This window comes from Lynx canadensis, chromosome X, assembly GCF_007474595.2.
Source record: "Lynx canadensis isolate LIC74 chromosome X, mLynCan4.pri.v2, whole genome shotgun sequence".
NCBI classification, from domain to species: Eukaryota; Metazoa; Chordata; class Mammalia; order Carnivora; family Felidae; genus Lynx; species Lynx canadensis.
In genome coordinates this window covers 75,171,200-75,185,468 of record NC_044321.2, presented here as the reverse complement: position 1 = coordinate 75,185,468, position 14,269 = coordinate 75,171,200, and the positions used below count along the sequence as shown (strand labels likewise).

Genomic DNA, 14,269 nt, shown 5'->3' with positions numbered 1-14,269 from the left:
CATTTTGTTGCAAATGGCAAGATTTTATTCTTTTTCATCGCTAAGTAATATTCCATCACATACACACACACACACACACACACACACACACACTCACACGCACACATATCACCTCTTCTTTATCCATTCATCAATTGATGTACACTTGGGTTGTTTACATAATTTGGCTACTGTCAATAATGCTGCTATAAACATCAGGTTGCAAGTACCCCTTTGAATTAGTAATTTTTTTTTATTCTTTGGGTAAATACCTAGTAGTGCAATTGCTGGATCCTAAGGTAGTTCTATTTTTAACTTTTTGAGGAAACTCTACACTGTTTTCCAGAGTGACTGCACCAGTTTGCATTCCCACCAACACTGTAAGAGGATCCCCCTTTCTCCACATACTCACCAATACGTGTAGTTTCTTGTGTTGTTCATTTTAGCAATTCTGACAGGTGTAAGGTGATACTTCATTCTAGTTCAGATTTGTATTTCCCTGATGAGTGATGCTGAGCATCTCTTCATGTGTTTGTCAGCCATCTGTATGTCTTCTTTGAGAAAATGCCTATTCATGCCTTCTGCCTATATTGTAACTAGATTATTCATTTGTTTTTGGCGTGAGTCTTTATAACTTCTTTATATATTTTGGATATTAACCCTTTATCAGATATGTCATTTGCAAATGTCTTCTCCCATTCCACAGGTTTCCTTTTAGTTTTGTTGATTGTTTTCTTCACTGTGTAGAAGCTTTTTACTTTGATGAAGTCTCCGTAGTTTACTTTTGTTTTTGTTTTCCTTGCCTCAGGAGACATATTTAGAAAGAAGTTGCTACAGATGATGTCAAAGAAGTTAGTCAAAGAGGTTACTAGCTTTGTTTTCCTCTACAATTTTAACAGATTCCTGTCTCACATTTAGGTCTTTCCTCTATTTAAAATTTTTTTGTGTGTATGGTATAAGAAAGTGGTCCAGTTTCATTCTTCTGCATGTAGCTGTCCAGGTTTCCCAACACTGTATTTTTCTTCTAGAACCAAAGAAAAGAGACTTTTCTTTGAAAAGACTTTTTCCCATTGGATATTTTTTCCTGCTTTATGGAAGATTAACTGACCATATAGTTGTGGGTTCATTTCTGGGTTTTCTACTCTGCTCCATTGACCTATGTATCTATTTTTGTGCCAGTACCATACTGTTTTGATTACTACAGTTTTGTTTTATAACTTGAAGTCCGGAATTGTGATACCTACAGGTTTGCTTTTCTTCTTCAATGTTGTTTTGGCTATTAGGGTCCTTTGTGTCTCCAAACAAATTTTAGGATTGTTTGTTTTAGCTCTGTTAAAAACGCTGCTAGTATTTGATAGGGATTACATTAAATGTGGAGATTGCTTTGGGTAGTATAGACATTTTAACAATATTTGTTCTCTCAATCCATGAGCATGGAATGTTTTTACCTTTCTTTGTGTCATCTTCAATTTCTTTCATCAGTGTTTTATAGTTTTCAGAATACAGGTCTTTCACCTCCTTGGTTTTTTCCAAGGTATCTTATTGTTTTGGGTGTAACTGTAAGTGGTATTGATTTCTTAATTTCTCTGTTGCTTCATTACTGGTGTATAGAAATGCAACAGATAATCTGCAGATTGATTTTGTATCCTGCAACTTTCCTGAATTAGTTTATTGGAATTAGTTTATTGGTTCTAGCAGTTTTTTTGGTGTCTTCCAGGTTTTCTATATAGAGTATTATGTCATCTTCAAATAGTGAAAGTTTTGCTTCTTCTTTGCTGATTTGGATGCCTTTTATTTCTTTTTGTTGTCTCATTGCTGTTGTTATGACTTCCAATACTATGTTAAATAACAGTGGTGAGAGTAGACATCCCTGTCTCTTTCCTGACTCAGTTTTTCCCCATTGAGGATGATATTAGCTGTGAGTTTTCCATATATTGCCTTTACTATGTTAAGGTATGTTCCCTCTAAACCTATTTATTGAGGGTTCTTATCATGAATGGATATTGTACTTTGTCAAATGCTTTTTCTATATCTATTGAAAGGATCATATAGTTCTTATATTTTCTTTAATTAATATGGTATATCACATTGATTGATTGGAGAATATTGAACTGCCTTTGCAACCCAGGAATAAATCCCACTTGATCATGGTGAATGATTTTTTTTTAATGTACTGTTGGATTCTGTTTGCTAGTATTTTATTGAGAATTTCTGCATACATGTTCATCATGGATATTGGCTTGTAGCTCTCTCTTTTACTGGAACCTTTATCTGGTTCTGGTATTTGGGCAATGCTGGCCTCATACAATGAATTTTGATGTTTCCCTTCCTTTTCTAGTTTTTGGAATAGTTTGAAAAGAATAGGTATTAACTCTTCTTTACATGTGAAGCCATCTGGCCCTGTACTTTTATTTGTTGAGATTTTTTCATTACTGATTCAATTTCTTTGCTAGTTGTTGGTATGTTCTAGTTTTCTATTCCTTCCTGTTTCAGGTTGGTAGTTAATATTTGTTTCTAGGAATTTATCCATTTCTCCCAGGTTTTCCAATTTGTTCTCATACAGTTTTTTATAATATTCTCCTAATATATGTTGCATTTCTGTGGTGTTGGTTGTTAGGAAATAACTTAGGCTTTAATTGTCATAACCTGGAGTGGCAGAAATTTAGGGACATGAATGTTCAAAGGTTTAACAATAAATATGTTTTTTCCATTGCTGAAATATGAAATAGTTTTGATACACAAGAAAAGGTTAAATATGAAAATATGGTTTAGCAAGTATTTTAACACTTTATTATACATCTTTCCTTTATCTGCAAAAAAGGAATAAAAAAACTACCTCATAGGATTTTTGTGAGGAAAAATTGCATATACTCATAAAGTGCATAGAACAGTAGGTCTATGATGATGGTGGTGGTTGTGGTAGTGGTGGTACCAATTACATCTAATGGTGAAGGGCATGAAACAATCAGCTATGTTATCACAGGAAGAAAATACCTGAAAGTTTAACAGCTTATTACATGCCAAGATCTTTAGAAATTCTGAGGACATATTTCAAGCTATTGTTTGATGTATTGTATTTTACAATTTTTATTTATTTTTTTAAAAAATGTTCATTTATTTTTGAGAGAGAGAGAGAGAGAGAGCAAGCAGGGAAGGGGCAGGGGCATGGTGGGGGAGGACAGAGAATCCAAAGCAGGCTCCGCACTGACAGTAGAGAGCCTGATGCAGGGTTCGAACTCATGAACCATGAGATCATGATCTGAGCCGAAGTCGGATGCTTAACCGACTGAGCCACCCAGGTGCCCCAGTTTGTCTGATATAAATTATTTGTGGAACTCAAATGAATTAGTATATTCCAGTTGGTGGTATGGGAAGAAAGTTGAAATAAACTGATCAACTAGTATAATTTAACTTTTTTTTGAATTCAGAGAAGTCACTAATACAAAGACATACAAACAGCAAGTTCCTTCTATCAAGCTATTTTGGTTTATTTTCTCCTATTATTATTGATTAGATATACATCATAGCATATATGATTTTAACAAAACTACTTTGTTCCAGAAACCCTAAAGAAAAAGACTCAATAACAAGAATACATCTACAAGGCCTTTCCTGGAGGTGTCTATATTGACAATTGTTTTCTTCATAATAAAGACACAATACTTTTTACAAGTTCTGAAAACATTTTCTTTTTCTTTTGATTTTTTTACATTTTTTAACGTTTATTTATTATTGAGAGACAGAGCATGAGCAGGGGAGGGGCTGAGAGAGGGGGAGACACAGAATTGGAAGCAGGCTCCAGGCTCTGAGCTGTCAGCACAGAGCCCAATGTGGGGCTCGAACTCACAAACTGCGAGATCATGACCTGAGCCGAAGTTGGACACTTAACCAACTGAGCCACCCAGGTGCCCTGAAAACATTTTCAAAAATTCTCCTCACTTACAAGAATTATTGATATGCCTCCCTTCTTTTGCCTCCCTCAGGCTAGTACCTCCTGTATTAGGCTAAGAACACAAAATGATCTGGCTCATACAGACAAAATTAAAGACTACCACTTAAGTTGGAATGATAGAATCATAATTTTAGAACAGTGTTTCTCAATCTCAGCACTAGTGTCATTTTTGGCTGGTGTAATTCTTTGCTGTGGGAGCTGTCCTGTGCATTGTAACATGTTTCGCAGGACACGTGATGCCAGTAGCACACCTTCCTAGCTGTGACAACCAAAAATGTCTCCAGAGATTGCCAAATGTTAGGCAGGTGGAGAATTACTAACATGGGGGGTTTCATAGAAATAATTTATACAAAATTACAAAGTACATACTCTGTTGAACTCAGCTTCTTTTCAAATACGTGGAAAATGAGTTCCAAATAGTTTAAATAATGGCTTAAGGTCACACATTTATGTAAGTGAAAATTTTGGAATAGAAATCATGTCTATTTACTCCTGGTTTAATGTTTGTTGCATTAAGGAACAAAAGGCAATGTGAATATGACACCAAAAGTATAAGCATCCAAAGAAAAACATAGATTAATAAGGCTTCATCCAAACTAAAACCTTTTACCCGTCAAAGGACTCTGTGAAGAAAGTGAAGAAATAACACACAGAATGGGAGAAAATTTTTGTAAATCATATATCTGATAAGGATATATAAAAGATCTTCTAACTCAGTAATAAAAAGACAACCCAATTAAAAATGGGCAAAAGATTTGAATATTTCTTCAAAGATATATGTATCTATATCTATACCTGTATCATCAATAGATATCTATGAATCTATAACATCTAAGAAAAGATGTTAGATATTGTTAATCCTCATGGAACAGATAATAAAAACCAGAATGAGGTACCACTGCATGCCAATAGGATGGCTACAATTTAAAGAAGGAAGAAAAAGAAAAAAACAGATAATAACAGGTGAGGATGTGGAGAAATTAGAACTCTTTGCATTGCTGACGTGAATGTAAAATGGTGAATCATTTTTGGAAAATTGTCTGGCTGTTCCTTAAAATGCTAAACAGAGTTACAATATGACCCAGCAATTCTACTCCTACATACATACCCAAGAGACAATAAAACACACGTTCATAAAAAAGACTGCACAATAATAGCAGCAGTATTCCTAACAGCCCATAAGGAGAAACAACTCAAATGTCTATCAATTGCTAAATAAACAAAATATAGTATATATCCATACAATGGAATTTATTCAACCATAAAAAGAATGAAGTACTGATATATGCTGCAATATGGATGAATCTTAAAATATTCTGCTAAGTGAAAGAAATCAGACACGAAAGGCTGCATATGAAATGATTACATTTATATGTGATGTCTAGAATAGGCAAATTCATTGAGACAGAGAATAGATTAGTGGTTGCCAGGGGATGGGGGGTGGGAAGAATGGGGAGTACCTTCTAATGAGTATGGGGTTTATTTTGGGGGTGATCAAAATGTCTTGAAGTAGATAGTGGTGATGGTTGAACAACCTTGTGAATATACTAAAAACACTAAATTGTATACTTCAAAATGGTGAATTTTATATATAAAATTTATATGTAAATTATACCTCAATAAAAATTCATAAAATTTTTAAAAGATGTTTGAGAAAGGCAGGATTTAAATAAAATTACAACTTAGAAAAAAAGACAACATGAAAAGGCAACATATATTCAGAATTTGATACAAAAAGTTGTATGATCTTCGGTAAGTAACATAAGAGGAGGTAAATAGTAGGGGAGAGAAGGAAGGTTAGTGCTTATGTGTATTTTATTACTGGTCAAATCTCTGATCTGGTAAACAGTTACCAACATCTGGGTGTACTGTTCAATTATCAATCTAAAGAGTTGTTTAGGTGCTGAGTGCTGTCATTTATTATAAAGATGAAAAAAATGGTAACTTGCTTTTGTAGTACTTCCTTGTTCTGATAATAAGAGCTATTGCTTAAAATTTTTTTTAATATTTATTTTTGAGAGAAAGAGAGACAGAGAGGGAGCCACCAGGGAAGGGGCAGAGAGAGAGAGGGAGACACAGAATCCAAAGCAGGTTCTAGGCTTTGAGCTATCAGCACAGAGCCCGATGCGGGGCTCAAACCCACAAACCATGAGATCATGACCTGATCTGAAATCGGATGCTCAACCAACTGAGCCATCCAGGTGCCCCAGTAACAGCTATTTATTAATGGAAATTTATTATGTGCAGGTGTTTTAAATAAGTAACTTTGAATCTTTATAGAAAACCTGTAATGTAACTATTATTTGTTATTTTGCAGGCGATGAAACTTAGGTTCAGGTAATTTAAATGAGATGCACAAGGTTACATAGCTACTTAAGTGGCAGAACAACATATGTTCACTTATGCTACCACAATGTCTTCCAAGTAGAGTTCCCTGATAAAATATAAGATTCTTCGTTAAATTTTAATTTCAATATCAGATGAATCATATATAATTTTTAGTATAAGTATATCCCACACATACCTAAGTGGGCATTGGGTATTGTGTGCAATATACTTAAAAAGTCATGTACTATTTGGGGCACATTAATATTAAAAAAATATTCATGGTTTATGTGAAATTCAAATTTAACTGGGCATCCAGTATTTTCATTTGACAAATCTGGCAATCCTATCTCTAAGACTGTTGACTTTTCATAAGCATCCTCTCATGGACTAAGATCATCTAATGAAAACAGTAGAATGATTATAAAAACATAAAAATAGCTCAAATCTACACTATATTTGAGAAAAGAAATGTTGATACAGATTACTGATAGGCATTATATGGTTCATGAACTTGAATCATACTATTTCTATACCATTCTCCATATATTTATTTCCTGTTTCTTGACAATAGAGTAAAACCAAAAAAGGAAAAAAATATATATATATAAATCTAAACTGAGCGGCTGCAGTAGTTTGCATTACCACCAAGAGTGCAAGACCGTTCCGGTTTCTCCACATCCTCTCCAGCATCTATGAAAACTGGTTCAGAAAATTCCAAGAGACTCAAATGCCTGCTTCATTCATGTGAGGCCTATGTTAAGCAAGCATCTTCCAATCTTGTGATACTTCAAAACAAAACCACCACCATCAAAACCATTTCTTGCTTCTATCGTCCTCAAAGGCTTATTAACCCACTGCTAACTGCAAAAGCACTTTGCAAGCACTGTGATCTGAATGAAAGCTAAAGGTATATTTGAGAGATGGAGAAGTGGAATAATTACGAAGGGAAATGGATCTTGGAATGAGATAAACCTGGTTTCAATTCCAAGCTCCCGTTACTTATGCTAAAAGCTATGTGTCATTGATTAAGTTAGTTACTTCATCTCTTTGAGCTTTAGTTTCCACTAAATACAGACAGTTTTCCATATCTGTAGAATGGAGATACTACTACTCAAATTACTTTGAGTACTTGGGTGTTAAATAGATTAAGGGAAATAATGTTTATATAAAACACTGAAGACAATGCCTGGTGTAGAAGAAATGCTCCATACATGGTGGCATTTATTATTAATAGAAACATCTGAAAGTTTGAAAAGTAAGAATCTGGCCATTAAGACACAAATGACCACATATGTTTGATCTATGACTAGAAATGTAGCATATTTTGATAGTTTACTCTCATAAGCATACTGGATATGATTTTTTAACTATAATATATTATTGGCATTTAAGGTAATTTAAAAATCCATATATATCACTATCACTTGGCATTTATTAAAATAGAAATTTATTCTTTTCTCCTTTAGGTTTGGTATCACCCTAGGAACTTGCGTGAATATACTTGGAAAGGCTTGTAATTCATTACCATATTGAAAGCTGTATGAAACTAGAGTCACATAACCTTAAAAAATGTACATTAGAAATGTCTTGGTGAACAAATTGGTAACTCTGGTGCCAGAGGCATACTGTGATCACACTGCTGAGTATTTCTCTATTCCTCAGGGATGTTAGGATCCACACACGATACTAAATCAAATAATTTGGCAACAATATAAAGAAACCTGGTATGTATTATATTGAAAATCTTTTCATACACTAAACATGAGCCACTAAGGTATTATTTTTAATGAAAACTCAACAAAACAGGTGAAATTCTCTCCACATTTTCTATCTTGAACTGTCCTAGCATCTGATTCTATCTTGGCTTTAACCAACTGTGTTTTTCCTTCTTTCTGTTTCCTGCTAACCCTTTCAGAATTTTACACTGTTTCTCTTAATTGCCTCTTTCTAAAATAACATAGAGTACTTAAAATTTAAATTAAAGAATCACTGACATAGATACTGTAAATTTCTATCTTTCTTAGATAAATATAATTCTAAGGCTTTATTTTTTCATGCATCTTATTGATAGTATTTCCAAAACATTCCTGCCCAGAATAAAAATAATGAGAAAGAAGCCTATTTATTTTGTTCCTCTGAAATCAGGAACCATAATCCAAACATTCTAAGAATAGCATACCCCTATAAACATAGGATGGCCTTTAGGAACTGAGAAATCTGGCTTAAATCCTAGCTAATGACTATCACACTTTATCCCTTAGGGCCATTTACTTAACTGCACTAAGTCCCCTTTCCTGATCTGTGAAAGACCTGTACTTCATAGTGTTGGTTTGCAATTTAATGAGAAATTGCATATAAAGCCATTAAGTACTGTGCCTTGCACATAGAAAGTGGTCAATGAATAGTGGTGGTTATTATATTATTTCACACTGGGCAATACCAATGTCCCATGCAATTCAGGATCTGTACTCCGTTTCTTCCAACCCAGGAACATGTCCATATATGTGTAGACTGGGGAGAAGGAAGCATTCTTTTTGATAGGGAAATCTTCCAATACCAGGTAAAAATAGGAAGAAATGAAACATACACACTCACAAACTTTGAACAAACAGGATTTGCCTTCCTGAGTCATGAGAAAAAAAGATTTAGATAGAATGAACAGGAAGTTTTGGGGAAAATTTTTTATGTTACTATACCATACTTGACAAATCTAAGAAACAAAAACATCACAGAATGTTTTGCTAGGTGTACTAACAACGAAATTCACACATCATCTTAAGGTTAAACACATCTTATGGGACTGTGGCATAAACTGAGAAGTAAAGTTTTCTAAAAGAAGGCAATGGACTTATTTTTGGTGTTATTGTTTTTGTTTTTTAACATCTGTAGTTCTGACATCAATCTGAGAAAATGAAGCATACATATACTCTAAGAAAAGGCCATTTGGCTTAGAAATTAGAAGTTTGCTCTTATTTCTCTATGAATATTTATCTCAGAATGTGGTATTCACTTGATCTGCCTAAAGGTTTATGGAAAGGTCAGGTGAATTAGCCTACACTCAGTCCTCTACCATAATCTTTGCTAAACTTTCTTATACTTTTACCATCTTTACCCATAAGAGGCTGCTTGCTAGCCCTGATGGAAAATCATCTGCTGGATGATTCCAAATATAAGATAAGAAGAATGATATGACCTTTTTGCATTTGTGGGGGTGGGGGTGGGGGTGGGGGGAGGGTGGTTCTCATTTAATTCCAGGCATAACAGGAGGCAAAATAGGTAGAGATGGAAAGGTTGTTTTAGACTAGTGAACCAGAGTTATGGCAGCAATGTCCTTTCCCTGTCCCAGAGACGTCCTGGGCATGACAATGAAAAGGAAATATGATTCTGCATATGAGACCTTTTCATCACCGTACAAAAGAAATTTTCCTAAAAAATTCTACTTCCTTCTCTTCTACTTTGCTTCATATAGATACCTACATGTTCTTTCCTTGAATTGTTTTGGCTACCAGTGATACTTTTGCAACTTTCTGTGCTTACCTACAACCAATGACAAGAGCTGTTGGGAAAAACAAATCCCAAATGTGTGTTACCACTAAGTGATGTGTAACTTGGTCCAAAGTCCCTAATTGTTAGCACAACTGGGAGAAAGTCCTAAAGAATACCAAAGGTACTAGCAAATCAGGTCTCACATACTTTTCCAGATCTTTCTCACTTCCATTTTAGAATAAGCATGCCAGGTTACAAATGGAAAGTTAAAATGCGACCCAAAATGAAATTTTCAGCATTGAACAAAGAACTGAACAATTACATTATGAGAGAAAAAAAACACCCACAATAAGATGGCAGCAATGATTCATTAGGTTTTTCAACTGCAGCTTGGGACAATTTAAGGCTTTCCATTAAAGAAAAGAACCCTATTCTTTAATTAACATCAAATAACATTAGATATTCCTTTCCTATAGTTTCATTGTGTTTAAAGGGCATATTGGATTGAAGGAGTCATGCTCAGGGCAAAGAATTTCCAGCTATAGAAACTATACTCTGACAGTCAATACCTCTGAAGACTTTATCAGCAATGTAATACAGATAAATATTTTCTTTCCCAAAGATCTCTTATGCAAGATCTCATGAATACTTCATCAACCAATCAATTACATTTGTAACTGAGAAGTGTAACTTTCTTTTTCACTAGGGTAATTGAAAGCTTGATTAGCTTGCTCAAATACTTAGGTTTCTCAGTAACAGGCACTGAACAAATGTATTCATACTGTAGTTAGATGGAGGTTAAAGTAGTGCTTATTAACCTATGTAAATACGGTATGAATCACAGATGTATAGACCATAGGTAACCTGCTAAACCAAGTCAAACAAAATAGACATTTTCTGCCTTTTTAGGTTATGTTAGGAGACATTATTATGAGATATTATGTTCCTTCCTTCCTATAGACCAGTGTGTTTTCTCTCCATCTCCTTTGTAGACGATACTTCCCTTTCCCATCCTTTAATTTTCCCTTTCCCCTAAAGCTCTATTCTTATATCTTTCCCCCTCTTCCATCCACTACCTGTCAGTCAGAGAATTCATCTATTCCTACTCAGAGGTGAAGAAAAACAGCCCTTCCAATAGCCTATAAGGCCTTACATGATTTAGCCCCCTGCTACCTCTCTGACCTCATCTTCTCCTGGGTCCTTCTATTCCAGCCCATGTCTCCTTCCCTCAGCACCTTTACACTTGTGATCCCTCTGCTCTCAGCACCATCAAGTATCTGCTTAAATGTCTCATTAGTAAGGCCTCCCCTGATCACCTTACATAAAATGACCCCTAATACACTTCCTAGCTCCCTCTTCCCTACTGTAGTCTTCATAACATAAAAAGGTCAAAACCTAGTTAAACTTTCGATACTCTCCATATTTTCTAAGAATTAGTAGCTGGAGCCAGTCTGTTTACATAATAATAGTTTCCAGCCTGGGAACTTTCAAAACATTAAATTACTAAGAACATCTTTACACATAGTTCTCTACCCACCTCATTATTTCTTTATTGGGGAGAATCTTAGTGACCTTGAAATAAGCATTATCTACCTTCAAGCGGTGGTTTTCTTCCTAATCAAGCATAGGTTATGGTTCACTGACCTTTACATTTATTTTCTTAAAAATGCCAGTGTTTAGTGTTTCTGAGGTCTGATATCCATGACATTTGTCACACTGACACAGCTCAACACTCTGCAGTGAAAATTCACTTGTGTAGAGATTAATATTTACACAGAACCTTCAAAGTTAAAAGAAGTGTTCTAATTTTTAAAAATGAGACCTTTGTTTTGAATAAGATATTTGCAGGATCCACAAGCATTAGTAATACACAGGTTTTCCAGTGATCTTTCAGTTTAAGACAAAACCATCTCAGGTTCCGGTGGAAGGTTTACATGAAAAGTTCCTTTAGTTTATTTGTATAAATGACTTCCTTTTGGCAGAGGAGAGACTCAGAAGAAACTGATATGCTGCAGGTGAGGGAGCCAGTTAAATGAATTCTACTACATTCATTTAACTAGTAGTCTTCCTGTATTCAGCACAACCACCTTACTGTTGAGCCTCCTTAGGAAACAAATAAAAAATTAATGTATCTTTCCAATGCTGTATATATCTGGAGGTTTGACAGATGAACAGATCGTTGCACACCAGTGCAACCATGAAGAATATCTCATGGGTAAATTATTAAAAATGAGAAGAAAGAAAAAAAGACTGTTATGTACAAATCTCCTTCGATATTAAACTTGCAGTTGGTTACAAAGCGGTAATGCACCGATAATGAAGGCTGGCCGTGATCCCCAAGGCCTTCTTTTAAAATTTGCCTTCCAACTGCAAAACCATGTGATCTGAAGTTGGAGGGAAAACTGCCTCTCCTGTCACAGTCCATTAGAATGCAGAACTCTGATTAGCTAGAATTAATCTACAATCTATAGCATTGAAAAGGTTTTCAAATGCTGCAGGTTTCCACAGACACATTTTTTCTTAGTAAGTATTTAAGTATCCCCCTTTTCCATCTAGGAAAGAAAAACAATTGAATTGACATGTTTCTATGGACCTCTACTTAATTAAAATCTGCAAAGCACTTTGAGCGGCTATATGAAGTTAATTTCTAGCTTTTTTTTTAAATTTTATTTTGAACCAAATAACAAACTGAAATTTTAAGGTCACTGATAGAATATTTTAATGGGAGGACATCTTGGGGAGGCATGGGTGTGGGGAAAGGACAAAACAAGTGGTATGTTACAGGGCTAAGGGCTGAGTTTACTGCCTTATTACTGTCACCATCTTAGAAGATCGAAGAGGCAGCACAATCAGTAAGGTTTTCATAAGACCAATTTGGGAGGGTTGAAAAGCACCTTGGAGACTTAGATAAGAATATCAAATTACCTTGACAAGTAGAAATATAGACTCAGAACAGGAAGGGCCCTGAAGAAATGCTTGCTGTAGTCTTCTGCTTGTGAATAGGGTTCCATGACCTCCCTCAGGAATCTGTCCTGATACTTAATCACTTCTAAAAGAAAATACTTCCTTATGTCTAACTAAAAGCTGTCAGTTTCTTAAGCCCTTATCTTGTCTATTGGCTGCTGAGAAATAGAAACCTAGTCAATATCTTCCTTAAAAAATGCTTCACGGAGGTATAAGTTTTCCACAGGAACCACTACAGTGACTGAATTCCATAAAAGTGAGGCTAATCCTCAAATGCAAAACAGGGGAGTTTTTCAGCTTGTAGGGTAAAGGGTGGGGGGAGATAGGGGTCAGAGAGTCCCTCGGGAAAATTTTTTTGTTGACTCCAAATTAAGCCATTCAATACAATTTCTAGAGAATAACAACTCTCTCATAGAGATCTTTCTATGAATTCAATGATATTTATGTTTTCCTGTGAGTCTTCTCTACTGGTGGGACATTATTTTGTAAATTGCAGCCTCCTCCAACCTCATATACCCTTACAAAAAATAGACTAAACTGGAAACAATACCCTACGAGATAGGGCTAACCAATATCTTATATAAAAATATTCCCAGTTTCCCATGCCTCAATTTTCCTAACATATCATAGCATTTGTTTTGTAACATTTTAAGGTGCAATTGTAAACTTATAAGATTGGTTCCAATATATCTGTTGAAACTATGAATACTGTTATTCAGATAGCCACCTTGGGAAGCCATAAACTTATTTTCGTAAGAGCCATTACTTTGTGATTATACTTCCTCCTTCAGAATTGACCTCCAAGGGGCATCTGGGTGGCTCAGTTGGTTAAGCATCTGACTCTTGATTTCAGCTAAGGTCATGATCTCCAAGAGATTAAGCCCTGAGTTGGGGCTCCACACTGGGCATGGAGCCTTCTTGAGATTCTCTCTTCCTCTGCCCCTCCCCCACTAGCATTCTCCACCCCCTCTCAAAACAAAAAAGAAAAAGAATTGAACTCTGAATCAAATGAAATCAGTCTCATTATTTTAGGTTAATAATAATTTTGACCAGAGATTTTGTTACCCATTTCAATCATGTATCTTATTCATAAAACTTGGTTCAATACAATTTTTGGCTGTTTGCAAAATGCAAACCCTCAAATTGCATGGATATAGTAACCCCGAAAAGATCTAAAGCATAGGCTATATAACCCTTAGGGAAAAACCAAAATAGGCATTTTCAAAAATATTTAGGGCAATGTCATTATCTTTCAATTAAGATAATGAAGAGGGTAAAAGTCCTTTGACTCTACACATTTCTGGTTTTTCTTAAAAAAAAAAACATAGCCACACCTCATATACTGATGGTTCATGGTTAGTACCCTTCCACTAAGAATCAAAAATCTTTTTCTAATGAACTTGTGTATGTTCTTGTTTCTATGCTACCTGGATGATGCCTTTAATTATTTTATATTTTACTAAATCCTAACTGAACTGGATCCTATTTCTGAAGGAACATACACATCCAAAAATAAATTATATGCATGGTGCTCCTGGCACTTAGGAGTCATCCAAAGAA

General features: G+C 35.1%; 1 protein-coding gene across 7 annotated transcripts in view; it reads right to left on the bottom strand.

The window, feature by feature from the left end:
* DIAPH2 (diaphanous related formin 2) overlaps positions 1–14,269 on the bottom strand; it is a 1,054,294-nt gene that overhangs the window by 239,165 nt on the left and 800,860 nt on the right. The window lies entirely within an intron of this gene.